Genomic DNA, 14713 nt, shown 5'->3' with positions numbered 1-14713 from the left:
TTAAGTAACTGGCACTCTGTAAAGAAAGCCTTGCAAATAAGACCGACAGATTGGGAGAATTCTGTATTCTGGAGTACTTTTTAGTGGTCTTTTCCTAACTGCAGTCCACCTTGGAAAGACAATACAGTAATACACAGGCTCAGTAGGGTGTTACTTTTCTCATAGAATATTGCCCTAATTCCCTGATGTTCAAAAAGCTCTGTGTAAAATAGGATTGTTTGGTAGTAGGTCTCTTTGCAAGCAAAGAGAATGTTCTCTGTAAGTATGAGCGTAAAATCCGTTCCGCTCGCAGAATTTGCGGATTTTCGGCAAATTCGCAATCCGCGAATTCTCGCGAATTTGCCGACAATTCGCAAATCCGGGCGCAGCGGATTTTTTTGCTCGGTCGTGCTTGACAAATACAAAATTGCGGCGCGTGGTGTTCACTTACCGTCATTCAGCGTTTGAAGAGTTGTTTTTCTCCATGTTTGTGTTTGCTGTGCCATTTTGGATCTTGCTGCGTGATCCCACGGGAGTTTGTCGACCGCGATTACGTTATCGCGGCTCGCCACCTTGCACAGCGAGAGTTTGTCATTGCGAGTACGTCGTAAAGGCTCGTGAACACGTATCGCGGGAGTAAACAATTGCGAACTCGTAGATGCGGCGGGCAGCAACAATCTCGCATTCGCGAAATTGCAAAATTTGCAATTCTGCACAAGAAATCCACCAGCAGGTAGCATAAACCTTCTGAAAATGATGATTTTTATCAGAATAACTCCTCTGGTTGACATTGGCTTGCACTTCCTGTTCCTGTCCAGCAGGCTCCTCCCAGTGCTTTGTTCATGTCCTGGTCACTTTGATTTGGATCTTGACCTGGAAGGATTACTTTTTGTGGATGCTGCTGGATATTTGGATTTGAGGCCTTTTTGACTTTCTTTGGATCACTTTTGGATTAGAAATTTCACAAGTAAGTTGATGCTGTTTGTTTGGGGCATTACAGTTGCTGCAACTACAATTTTGGAACTTTTTCAGAACAATAAATAAAATATATTGTGGGTAGCTGCAGTATCCAGTAGGACCAGGGTTAGTTATGGATGCATGATACAATTGTTTTGTTGAATTTTAACATCATTTAGGGCATGGATGGCATTGGATTGGGGTGATTTTTGTGTGTTTTTCGATTTTTTGGCTGTTATTTGGGCCTTTTGCCCAGGGGTACTCAGTGGTGCATGGACTGAATCTTTCTGTGGGGTCTCTTTAATGTAAACATCATGGAGGGCATGGATGGCATTAGATTGTGGTGATTTTTGTGTGTTTTTTGATTTTTTGGCTGTTCTTGGGGCCTTTTCCCCAGGGGTACTCAGTGGTCCATGGGCCTAGTCTTTCTGTGGGGTGTCTTGAATTTAAACATCATTGAGGGCATGGATGGCATTGGATTGTGGTGATTTTTGTGTGTTTTTCGATTTTTTGCGGTGGTGTTGGGGCCTGTCCATGTGGGAGGGGACCATTTTGAGGACTGGTACAGGCAGGGCCTGGCCATGTGGGTGGGGGTCTAGGGGCCATTTTGAAGCCAGGCAGTGTGCTTTGTTGTGCCATAGGCCTGCACCCAGTCAGCCATGCTTTCATCCATTATGCCCAGGGGTACTCAGTGGTGCATGGGCCTAGTCTTTCTGTGGGGTGTCTTGAATTTCAACATGATTGAGGTCATGGATGGCATTGGATTGTGGTGACTTTTGTGTGTTTTTCGATTTTTTGGCTGTTGTTGGGGCCTGTCCATGTGGGTGGAGCCATTTTGAGATCTGGTCCAGGCAGGGCCTGGCCATGTGGGTGGAAGTCTAGGGGCCATTTTGAAGCCAGGCAGTCTGGTGATTTTTTTGTGTTTTTTGATTTTTTGGCTGTTGTTGGGGCCTTTTGCCCAGGGGTACTCAGTGGCGCACGGACTGAGTCTTTCTCTGGGGTCTCTTTAATGTAAACATCATGGAGGGCATGGATGGCATTGGATTGGGGGTGATTTTTGTGTGTTTTTCGATTTTGTTGCTAATTTGGGGGGCTTTTGCCCAGGAATACTCAGTGGTGCATGGACTTAGTCTTTCTGTGGGGTCTCTTCAATGTAAACATCATGGAGGGCATGGATGGCATTAGATTGTGGTGATTTTTGTGTGTTTTTCGATTTTTTGGGGTGTTGATGGGGCATGGCCATATGGGTGGGGGCCATTTTGAGGACAGGTACAGGCAGGGCCTGGCCATGTGGTGGGAGTCTAGGGGCCGTTTTGAAGCCAGGCAGTGTGTTTGTTGTGCCATAGGCCTGCACCCAGTCTGCCATGCTTTCTTCCATTATGCCCAGGGGTACTCAGTGGTACATGGGCCTAGTCTTTCTCTGGGGTGTCTTGAATTTCAACATGATTGAGGGCATGGATGGCATAGGATTGTGGTGATTTTTGAGTGTTTGTCGACTTTTTGGGGTGGTGTTGGGGCCTGGCCATGTGGGTGGGGGTCAAGGGGCCTTTTTTAAGCCAGACAGTGTGCTGAGGCCTGCACCCAGTTTGCCTTGCTTTCAACCATTATGCCCAGGGGTACTCAGTGGTGCATGGGCCTAGTCTTTCTCTGGGGTGTCTTGAATTTAAACATCATTGATGGCTTGGATGGCATGGGATTGTGTTGATTTTTGAGTGTTTTTCGACTTTTTGGGGTGGTGTTGGGGCCTGGCCATGTGGGTGGGGGCCATTTTGAGGCCTTGGACAGGCAGGGCCTGGCCATGTGGTGGAGGTCAAGGGGCCATTTTGAAGCCAGGCAGTATGCTGAGGCCTGCACCCACTTTGCCTTGCTTTCAACCATTATGCCCAGGGGTACTCAGTGGTGCATGGGCCTAGTCTTTCTCTGGGGTGTCTTGAATTTAAACATCATTGAGGGCATGGATGGCATGGGATTGTGTTGATTTTTGAGTGTTTTTCGACTTTTTGGGGTGGTGTTGGGGCTGGCCATGTGGGTGGGGGCCATTTGAGGCCTGGGACAGGCAGGGCATGGCCATGTGGTGGGGGTCAAGGGGCCATTTTGAAGCCAGACAGTGTGCTGAGGCCTGCACACAGTTTGCCTTGCTTTCAACCATTATGCCCAGGGGTACTCAGTGATGCATGGGCCTAGTCTTTCTGTAGGGTGTCTTGGATTTAAACATCATTGAGGGCATGGATGGCATGGGATTGTGGTGATTTTTGAGTGTTTTTCGACTTTTTGGGGTGGTGTTGGGGCCTGGCAATGTGGGTGGGGGCCATTTTGAGGCCTGGGACAGGCAGGGCCTGGCCATGTGGTGGGGGTCAAGGGGCGATTTTGAAGCCAGACAGTGTGCTGAGGCCTGCACCCAGTTTGTCTTGCTTTCAACCATTATGCCCAGGGGTACTCAGTGGTGCATGGGCCTAGTCTTTCTGTGGGGTGTCTTGAATTTAAACATCATTGAGGACATAGATGGCATGGGATTGTCGTGATTTTTGAGTGTTTTTCGACTTTATGGGGTGGTGTTGGGGCCTGGCCATGTGGGTGGGGGCCATTTTGAGTCCTGGGACAGGCAGGGCCTGGTCATGTGGTGGGGGTCAAGGGGCCATTTTGAAGCCAGGCAGTGTGCTGAGGCCTGCACCCACTTTGCCTTGCTTTCAACCATTATGCCTATTGCCTAGGGGTACTCAGTGGTGCATGGGCCTAGTCTTTCTGTGGGGTGTCTTGAAATTAAACATCATTGAGGGCATGGATGGCATGGGATTGTGGTGATTTTTGAGTGTTGTTCGTCTTTTTGGGGTGGTGTTGGGGCCTGGCGATGTGGGTGGGGGCCATTTTGAGGCCTGGGACGGGCAGGGCCTGGCCATGTGGTGGGGGTCAAGGGGCCATTTTGAAGCCAGGCAGTGTGCTGAGGCCTGCACCCACTTTGCCTTGCTTTCAACCATTATGCCCAGGGGTACTCAGTGGTGCATGGGCCTAGTCTTTCTCTGGGGTGTCTTGAATTTAAACATTATTGAGGGCATGGATGGCTTGGGATTGTGGTGATTTGTGAGTGTTTTTCGACTTTTTGGTGTGGGGTTGGGGCCTGGCCATGTGGGTGGGGGCCATTTTGAGGCCTGGTACTGGCAGGTCCTGGCCATGTGGTGGGGGTCAAGGGGCCATTTTGAAGCCAGGCAGTGTGCTCAGGCCTGCACCCAGTTTGCCTTGCTTTCAACCATTATGCCCAGGGGTACTCAGTGGTGCATGGACCTAGTCTTTCTCTGGGGTGTCTTGAATTTAAACATCATTGAGGGCATGGATGGCATGGGATTTGGGGGAGTTTTGAGTGTTTTTCGACTTTTTGGGATGTATAACTGATGTTTCTCTGGCTTCCATTGCTTTTAGGGGCACAAGAGAACTTGCAGCACAACGTCACGTGACGTCACATGTGGCCACAGACAAGACAACTCTGCAACTCGTGCAACTGCGGCCTGCTGTTCTGACATCTCAAGAAGATGGCCCCAAAGATAGTTGGCCGTGGCGCCTCCGCTTAAAAAGTCGCCAGTGCAACTGCCAGTAAGAAGGAGCAGAAGAAGTAAGTGGCACCACCTACCTAGCAGACTGGTGTGCCCACCAACACCTTTTTTGGGAGAAAAAAAACTACGCCTGCAGCAGCAGCTTTGTACGCCGGGGACCAAGCTGGAAGCAGCACCTCCGCCTTATTGGGCTCAGTGCCACCACGCCAAGTTAGGTCCATGAACACCATGAGTGCTGCTGCGGCAGTCACTTTGGTTGTTGAATTACCATCGACCAATGATCTTGGCTCATCACAAGAAAGTACCATCCAATCAACACCGGCACAGCCACAACGACAACCACAGGTGCAACTAGTACAAGCGCTAGTACATGGGCAAGGAGAGGTGCCAGGAGAGGCGCATGGAGAGGCGCATGGAGAGGTGCAAGGAGAGGCGCTAGTAGAGCCACAAGTAGAGCCGCAAGGAGAGGCGCAAGTAGAGCCGCAAAGAGAGGCGCATGGACAGGTGAATGGAGAGGTGCAACTAGAGGTTCATGGAGCGGCACAACTGCCTACAACACTTGTACCTCCAGAAGTAGGGGCACATCAGGAAATTGCTATTCAAGAGGGTTATCCAAGGAAGCCACTCCTCCTAATGATGATTATCCATTGTCTTCCAGATCCCCAGCAAGAAAAAGGTCAAGGAGGGATACCACAAGTTCTTCTTCAAGCCCCCTTCCTTCTGATGATGCTGATGTTGATTGGAACCCACCAATGCAGTCTGAGAGTGAGTCACCCCATGATGAGCCGATAAAGGTAGCTAAGCCTAAAAGGAAGGCTCCCGCAAAGCTTCCACTTATGGGTGATGACGATGAAAAGAAGTGGTATCTTCTGCTGCTGATGAACAGTCGGATGATATCACAGTCATCACTCCAGCCCCAGCAGGCATGCAGCAGACAGACATTTTAACCCTAGCCCTAATGGCTGCTGAGCGGGATATGGGCGGCGTGGCACTGGTACCACCAGCATTAACTACAACACCAACACGACCTACAGCTTCCATCTTTTTTAGTCAGAAGGGCCAGCATGGACCTCCATCCAGCTCGACCTCAAGTAGTGGTGCTGTAAGTGAACAACAGGAACAAATTCAGCCACGGCCATCCTCCACTTCATCTGACATTGAAAGTCAGAGTAGCACCTATACCACCAGCAGACATCACCCGTCCCCAGTTTGGGACTTCTTTACTGTTAGCACAAAGGCTGAAAACATGGTTGTTTTGTTCGATTTGTAAAGTATTCGTTGGTCGGGGTAAGCTTGGTACTAACTATGGTACCGGAGGCCAGAGAGGTCATCTCAAACAACACCACCCTATCCAGTGGGAAGCACACATTAGGAAGATAGAGGAAGCCAAAAGAAAAACAAATCCAAATGTATCCATTGATACTGAATCTGATGATTACGAGAATCTGATTGTGCAGGGGAAAGTGAAGAAGTGACAGACATTTTTTCTGGTACACCCAGTACCACTGGCAGCAGCACTGCAGTGGTATCGTCCACACCCTCTATCCCTGCAACATCTATGAGGCACACTAAGAGTGTTGGAGAGACACCAATGTGAAAAACTACATCAATGAGCCTAACTGGTTTGAAGAGGTCATCATCATCATCATCAAGTAAAATGATCCAGCCCTCCATTAGCGGAATGTTCTGGTCGGAGGCGCCATTTGAACGCAACCACCCAACGGTACGTCTGTAGAACGCAAAGCTGGCTAAAATGCTAGAGTGGACCTTCTGCCTTTTTCTTTCGTGGAAGGGGTGGGGTTTCTAGAACTAGTAGCAACAGTCTGCCCTAAATGGAAGGTTCCAAGCCGGTCCTATTTTGCCAGAGTTGCGATTGACCTGTGTCGATGGAGCATTGAAAACATCCCTATATAAGAAATCTACTGACAAGAACACTATCTTGCACCACAAAAGTTATCACCCTAGAAGCCTAAAGGCGAATTTGCCTTACGGCCAAATGCTGCGCATTTGGAGGAATTGCTCAAAGATAGGGGACTATGACCACCATGCCCAGTTGTTCTGTATTGAGATGATCCACAGAGGATACCCAAGGAAGCTTTTGAAGCATTCCTACAAAAGAGCTCGATTTACTCCTCGAGAAGTATTATTACAAATGAAAGAAAAGAAGGAGATAGATCAATTGGTATGTGTGACAACTTTTGGGCCAGATACGCACAAGCTTAGACAAGCTGTGCTAAAAAATTGGCATCTTTTGGAGTACCTGGAGTGTCCCTTCCCGCGACCAATTTTTGCATACCTTTTGCATACCAGAAGAATCGGAGCTTGGGACAACAAATTGTTAGAGCAGTTCTTCCCAAGCCCCAACCCAAACATGACCTCCTTGCCTTGTGGGACATGAAACCAATAGAAGGCCACCATAAATGTGGCAATTGTGTTTCATGTGGTAGTACTATCGAAGGAATCGAGTTCCAGCATCAGGGAGTAAAATGGAAACATATTGGGTTTTCAAATTGCAGGACACGAAACGTAGTTTATGTGATGATTTGCCCTTGTCACAAGATTTACATAGGAAAAACAAATCAGCAGGTCAACCTGCGCATAGGGCAGCGCAGATCGAGAATAAAAAAGAAAACATTCACTGCGCCCATGGTTGAACATTTTGTGCAGATGTCCCACAATGACAATGACTTCAAATGGTCAGTCCTTTTTACAATGAATAACGCAGAGCGCCCTGTCGACATTGACAAGAAGCTTCTTGAAAAAGAAGCATATTTGATTTTGAAATTTAATTGTATAATGACTGGGTTAAATAGAATGTCTGAATTGTCAAGAATTTGAGGATCGGTGTCCCGTTGCTGGTTTGTAGTTGCTGTGGAGATAGCGATATGCTATACTAAAAGGATAAAGATCTTTGTCTATAAGCCACCATTTACAAGCCACCACCAGAATGATACTCTATTTAAAACTGGCCACATAACTAGCGATGCTTCCGAATTAATGTGGTAATTAATTTATGATGGACTCTCCAAACTCTTTCAGGCAGCCCATGCACAAAATCCCGTTCGAGACTACAGCACCCATGATGCATCTAACCACAAGGTTAGAGTTCCTTTAAGTAATGTTAAATGGCCGCCGGTCTTAGACACGGCGAGTGAAGGAAGCAGCGCATCAACTTTGTGCAAGCGGAGCAGACCGCATTTCAGGTAAAAGCCCCGGCATACTCATAGCGGTTTCTCGCGGATGCTAATGAAAACGGAGAGAATGCGACTAAAATAATATTGCGTCTCTATTTACACAGAGGGATTAATTCCTGCTGACACGGCTTTCAAGCCCACGAGGATAAACAAAGATGAGCCTTAGCAACGCGAAGCCCCTAACGGGACAGCAGATGGGGGCGAGAGGAACTCCCTCGTTTGATTGAAGCAAACAGGTAGGACGGGAGATTATTACATAAGATAAATGTTTGAATACAAGCAGTGTAATAAGCATGGGTCCTTACAGAACGTTATTGTTCCAATAGGTGTAAGCCTTAGCTGCTTGGAACTAGGTGGCGCAGCCCAGCTGCAACATGAGAGTGAACTATAAACAAGGTATGGCAAGCTTGCGACATTGATAAAGGTAACAAAAATGCCATCCGATATAGCAATGTTGCTAAAAGCATCATATGTTTGTTTGCAACATATGATTTAAGTAAACAGAGAAAAATATTCCTCCGCCCCTCCCACAGCGCCAGTCCGCGCAGACGGAGGTATGTAATTTACTAGTAATTTTTACTTTGTTTACGACTGATTGAAAAATACATATCCTACATACAGAAGTAATATGTGGTTAATTTCTAGATTACAAAGTGCGCCATCCACTATTTGAAGAAAAGAGTGAATCTATCGACAGAAGTGACTTATGGTCACCTGCTTAGGAAGATACAGGTACAAATATTTTTGTCCCAAACGACTTGATAGTTAGTGAAGAGGCCAACAGGTTGTCATTAAAACTTCATGTTTTTTTGCATCCTAAACAGATGATTAACAGAGCCCTGATGAGAGATTGGGGAGTAATGACCCGAACTCGAAACGCGTCGGCAAATCCAGCAAGAGCCAATTACTGCATCTAGTGTTTTTGATTAAGAGATATTAGCTTTGCTACTCTTGTTCTGAATTATGTCTCTTTAGGATTGAATTAATGAAATGATTTAGTGTATTCAAACTTAATGCATTGGATTTTGTACATGTTTATTAGATGTAATTTTTTGTATATATTATTTTGATGTCATTTCCTTAGGTGGTTTTGTAATGTTTTATGTGAATATGAAATGTATTGAATGAATAAGATCGTAAGTGCCTTTTTGGCATGTGTATTCTTTTGCTGCCTTTCAAACTTTCTAAAGTATACTAGTTTCCATAAAGAATATATGAATAATAGGTATAAATAAATGTACCAGACCAGATTTAATGAATTTGTTTATTTGGTCACTGTTAAAATCATATTGCAAGCAGTGTGAGAAGGGGGCATTTTTATGTGTGTTTTGACATTATAAAACGGTCCAGTCCTCCCTCAGCCCCCTAAGGACCTAACTCCTTTTTTGCGCAATTTAGAGCGGATGCTGATCCGCGAGAGTGTATACGGGCAGAAACTATTCTTTAGGAGTGGAAGGATTATAGATCCTTCAAATACTATGGCAAAAAAAGATACACTTTCTTTCAGTGAGAGTCATGTCCAGTCTCTCATAGCCTCTTCACCGTTTGGTTTGATCGCTTTAAGTACTACTGCTAAGCAGCAGAACGAGTCAGATAAGCTTACAAGATTGTGCAAAAAACATGTGAGAACCGAATTCCACGGATACTTTCTATTAAAACACTTGCCGGGTGGAACCATTCCCTGGGGACTCCAGGTTAAAAACACGCCTGTCATTTTTGTGGAAGAAACTGAATATAAAAAGGGATTTAGCTTCATAAATACTGAGTGGAGCCGGGACCTGATGGTCCATACCATTGAGATGGCCCAAAGGTTATGTGTGAAGGAGTTGGAGGAAATAGAGGAATTAACAAAAGCGATAGCTAACAACCCGGCAGTCACGGACGCCAAAACTCTTCTTGACAAAATTGAAAAGGACATACAGGTATTTAAAGACATTACGATCAATAATAAAAGTCTGAAATACGAGAAGGATGAGAGTGGACTATAAACAAGGTATGGCTGGCTTGCGACATTGATAAAGGTAACAAAAATGCCATCCGATATGGAAAGGGGCGACCATTCGGTCCCCCCGAACGTATGGTGGAGTACCACGATCCCCCCGGGAAGCCATCTTGGGCGGGAGGTGAGTCTCGGCTGGTATGCCCGAAGCGGCGTAGCCGGGGCGCGCCTTTTTCCCGCCCTAGAGTGGGCTGGCCTAGACACCGACGCGGCCGGCCACGCCCTCGGAGGCAGGCGGGGGCGGGTTCACGCCCACCCTGAAGACGGATAAAAGGAGCGGAAGCCAAGAAAGCATCCTCTTGTTCCTCTGCTCTGAAGCTGCACCTCCCCGCTGCACGTGAGCTCGAGACGGAACGAAGAGCCAATTTTGAGCGTTGTAATCTTTCTTTTGTCTTACAGATATCCCGTCTGAGAATGCCCAAGAAAGTCGGAAAGCGGGTCGGTACTGAGGAGATGCTCCGCATGCTCATGAAGGAGATAGCCGATCTGAAGAAAAAGGTTGAGGCTAAGGACGGGGAGGGAGGACCGAAACGGCCTTTGCAGGGAACAATCCCCGGTGGAAAAAGCAAGAGGCCCAGAAGGGGAGCACTTGGGGGAGAGACCCCGGTTCCCGAAACCCCACGAGAGGAGCCAACCCCGGTGCCGAAAGAGGGGAATCCAATCCCTGTGGTGGTCACCCCCGTGAACAGGGAGGATATGCCCCCCGAGTTAGCGGCACAATTGGCAGCGTGGTTGGGAAAAGATAGCGAGGGCGCCACGGCTGACGACGCCCGGGCAGTAATGAGGCAACTGCGGGAATCTAGGGAGGCTGCGAAGGCAACATCTTCTGTTCCCCCGCAGGTTCCGGTGGCTGGAAGTACAGCAGGCCCAAGTTCGGCGACAAGCGCGGGGTCTACTTCAGGTAAGCGGCCATTGCCGATTGCGGGGGAGGGGTCTGTACCTTCTCGGAAGGAGAAGATTGCCCAGCACGTCCCACAAGAAATCAAGGAATTGATTTGGGCGGATAAATATGTAAACATGTTTTCATTGCTTACCGACCATTACGAGATCGAGCATGTGAAGAGTCAAAAGGAGCTCATGCATCCGAGTGTTTGGCACGCAAAAATGGCCGCCTTTAAGGTCGACGAGACCATTGGTACTTGGGGCAGAGCGTGGGGCATTTTTACTTCCATCATGGGTGAGCGCAGGCCCGAGTTGTTGACCGAGTTACCCATTTATCAGTCGCGTATTATGGAGTATTCTGTGGCATATGGGGGCAATCAGTGGTTCTGCTATGACAATCTGTTTAGAAAAGCTAAAGAACACAACCCATTGTTGTCTTGGGATTGTTACGACTCCGTGTCATGGCAAAAAATGGAGAGTACAGGGATGTTGAAGGTGCCATTGGTAGGGAGTAACGGGGGGGAATCTTCCCGCCAAAACTCTGGGACACCCTTTCGGACGGGTGCAGGTAACGAGTACCACTCGAAGCCGAGTGGCAACACAGGTAAAAGAGGGATCTGTTGGAATTTTAACAGAGGGAAATGTACTAGGCCCCAGGGGTCTTGCAAATTCAGACATGAGTGTGGGGGGTGCGGGCAGCCATCCCATCCTGAGTCCATGTGCAGAGCCAAAACGGGTGATAACGGTGGTAAGGGAGGCGCCAAACAGGTCTAATATAGTCCGAGGGGCACCTTTACCGACCCCGATTGATACCATGGCAATGATTCCTTGGCTCAGCGAATACCCGGATCATGCTTCCGCTGGGGTGTTACGGAACAGGTTTTCATATGGTTTCCGCATCCCAGTGGGGGATTTTCAGGGGGTACCAAACTGTAAGAATCAAATGTCGGTCTTACAGCACACGGCGGTGGTGCAGGTAAGGATTGGGAAAGAGGTGACTCGAGGTCGTGTCGCCGGTCCATTCGATCTGCCACCGGTTGCTAACTTTGTTTGTTCTCCTCTAGGGGTGGTCCCCAAGAAGGACCCGGGTGAGTTTCGGCTGATACATAATTTGTCAGCCCCACGTGGTCTTTCCGTGAATGACGCGATAGACCCGGAAGTGTGTTCGGTGCGGTACGCATCTTTCGATGAGGCCGTTGCCATGTTGAATAGCCTGGGGCCCGGGACGCTGATGGCAAAATCGGACATCGAGTCAGCGTTCCGGTTGCTCCCGGTACACCCAGACGATCAGCGTCTCCTTGGTTTTCAGTTTCAGGGTCGCTATTACATGGATAGATGTATGCCAATGGGATGCTCGATTTCATGTGCCTATTTCGAGAAGTTCAGTTGTTTTCTGCAGTGGGTATTCACAAGGAAGACAGGTTTCCAACATGTTATGCACTATCTCGATGACTTTCTGTTTTTGGGGGCAGCCGGGGATTCTGAGTGTGGACAGGCTTTACATGAATTCTGTGTCCTAATGAATCAATTCGGTGTGCCATTGGCGCCAGGTAAGACAGTGGGTCCCTCGACCTTGATCGAGTTTCTGGGGATCGAGCTCGACTCGGTGGAAGGTTGTTTTCGATTACCCAAGGAAAAAGTGTTAAAATTCAGGTTATCCCTTGAGACATGTATTCGTGCTACGAAAGTAAACCTGCATCAATTGCAACAGGTGGTGGGTCAGTTGAATTTTGCCCTAAGAGTAATGCCGATGGCGCGCCCCTTTTCCCGCTCGATTGCACAATCCATGGTCGGCTTGAAGGAAGGACATCATCGCACGAGACTCTCGGCAGAGGTTCGCCAGGACATGCGCATTTGGATTGCATTCCTGGCGGATTTCAATGGTCGAATTGTCTGGAACAAACCAGCGGTGTCTTCCGAGGAGTTGGGGCTTTGGACAGACTCGGCGGGGAGTATGGGTTTTGGCGCCATATTGGGTACACAATGGTCGGCTCAAAAATGGCCGTCATGGTGGCATGAGTGCGGGTTGACGAGTAACATTGCTTTTCTCGAACTGTTCCCTATTCTGGTGGCTTTGAAAACATGGCCAGAAGGGTTTAGGGATCACTCTGTGGTGTTCTGGTCTGATAACATGACCGTGGTTGAGTGTATCAATAGTCAGGCAGCACAATGCAAATTGATTCTGAGACTGCTCAAGGAAATTGTGTTGTTATGCATGCAACTGAATGTACTGTTTAGGGCGCGACACGTGCCGGGGGTGATGAACCAAGCGGCTGATGCGCTTTCTTGTTTCCGTATGCAGGCCTTCTGGGGTTTTCTGCCCACAGCGGACCCGGTGGCGGCACCCTTTCCCGAAGCTCTCTGGTCTCTCGGTGCCCCGAACTACAAAACCTCGTGGGAGAGAGTTTAGCACCCAGGACGAGGAAGGCATATGAAGGGGCGTTCCGTTCCTATTGGGCCTTTTTGGGTACTGCCGGGGGGGAGCTTTGGGGCCAGGAAGAGTTTGTAGTGAGATTCCTGCTCTCTTTACATCAGGCAGGCAAGTCAGTAGCTACGGCCCAGAGGCATCGGGCCGCCATTTCCTTTATGGTAAGGGCTCATGGGATCCAGGACCCGACAGCGTCTTTCGTTGTGCAGAAAGCGATACGTGGGTGGCAACGCCTTGAGGGTCGCAGAGTAGACGATAGGCACCCGATAGGTCTGGATAAGTTGACCCTGTTATTGTCTGTACTACCGGCAACGTGTTCATCCCAGTACGAAGCAGTGTTGTTCCGAGCCGCATTTGCATTGGCATTCCATGGGGCTATGCGGGTAAGCGAATTAGTGGCAAAGAACAAGCATGATACGATGGGGGGACTGTGCCGGGAACACATTCGGGTCAGGGAGGAGACGATGACGGTCTCGTTTGTTAGGTCCAAATCTGATCAGGGTGCAATCGGGGACTGCGTAATCATTCAGAGGATCCCCGGGTCTTCCATGTGCCCTGTTGTGTGCGTAGAGGAATATTTAGCGCAGAGGGTGGCAGCATGGGGGGGGACCTTGTTGAGACACGCTGACGCCACCCCACTGACGAGGTGTCAGTTCCGGAGGGTGCTTGCGATGTCTATTTCGGCCGCGGGCTTGAACCCCGGCGAGTTCGGGACCCATTCCTTCCGGATAGGGGCTGCTACAGAGGCTACAGCCAGGGGTCTGAGTGTAGAACAAGTAAAACGTGTGGGGCGTTGGTCCTCGAACTGTTATAAGAGGTATGTGCGATTGCACATGTTGTGAAGCTGTAATGATGTACTCACGCTTCTTGTTTTTGTTTGGTTTTCAGTTGCGCAAGCCTATGAGGCGGGGCGGACTTTGCAGTCGACCCAACACCTGGGGACCAGCGGTCAGACATCACCGGCTGTGAAAAAGGAGGTGTGGGTCGTGGGCCACTCATACGTGAGGCGTGCCGCGGACGTATTCAAAGCAGGTGATATGAGTCACGTGGCTGGGGAATACGGGTTCAGGGTGTCCTTCTACGGAAAGGGCGGGCTCTGTATTGACCAGTTTCAAGTCTTTTTTGAGGGTTTGTTAGAGCGGACAAGGTCACCGCCATCTATAATCATAGTCCATCTTGGGGGTAACGACCTGGTGGCCACTGGTAGTCGACTTCTTCTTGAGGCAATGCTTTCCACAGTAAGTTGGTTGGCAAGAAGAGTTCCAGGGTGCACTATTGCATGGTCCCATATGATCCCACGGAAAGTGTGGCGGGGGGCTAATTTGGTTACTGCACTGAATCATTCAGTTAGGAAGATAAATAACAAAGTGAGTAGATTGTTTCGTTCAAATACACTGCATTCTGTTTCGCATGGTTGTATCAAGGGGGACAGTATGTATTTGGGGGACGGTGTTCATTTGTCCCGGGTGGGGAACGAGTTACTCATAGGAGACTTCATAGCCTGGTTAAGGGGTTTACAGCATGACCTTTAGGTAAGAGTGTTTTGTGGGGGGTCCGGATAGCCGGTCAACTATCCGGCCTGTGGCGGTAAGGTCATGATCGGTGAGCAGTAATTCGAAGATCCCTATGAGGGGGCGTCACCCATTACGGATGGGAGCGCGCGGGGGAGGTGGCCAATTGGCCCCTCAACGGGGAGGCGGTCCTGTCTAAGGAGAGGCCGCCGGAAGGA

The sequence above is a fragment of the Lissotriton vulgaris genome, chromosome 9 (assembly GCF_964263255.1).
Source record: "Lissotriton vulgaris chromosome 9, aLisVul1.2, whole genome shotgun sequence".
Taxonomy (NCBI): Eukaryota; Metazoa; Chordata; class Amphibia; order Caudata; family Salamandridae; genus Lissotriton; species Lissotriton vulgaris.
The sequence above is the reverse complement of the archived record's forward strand: the minus strand, read 5'-3'. Positions refer to the sequence as shown.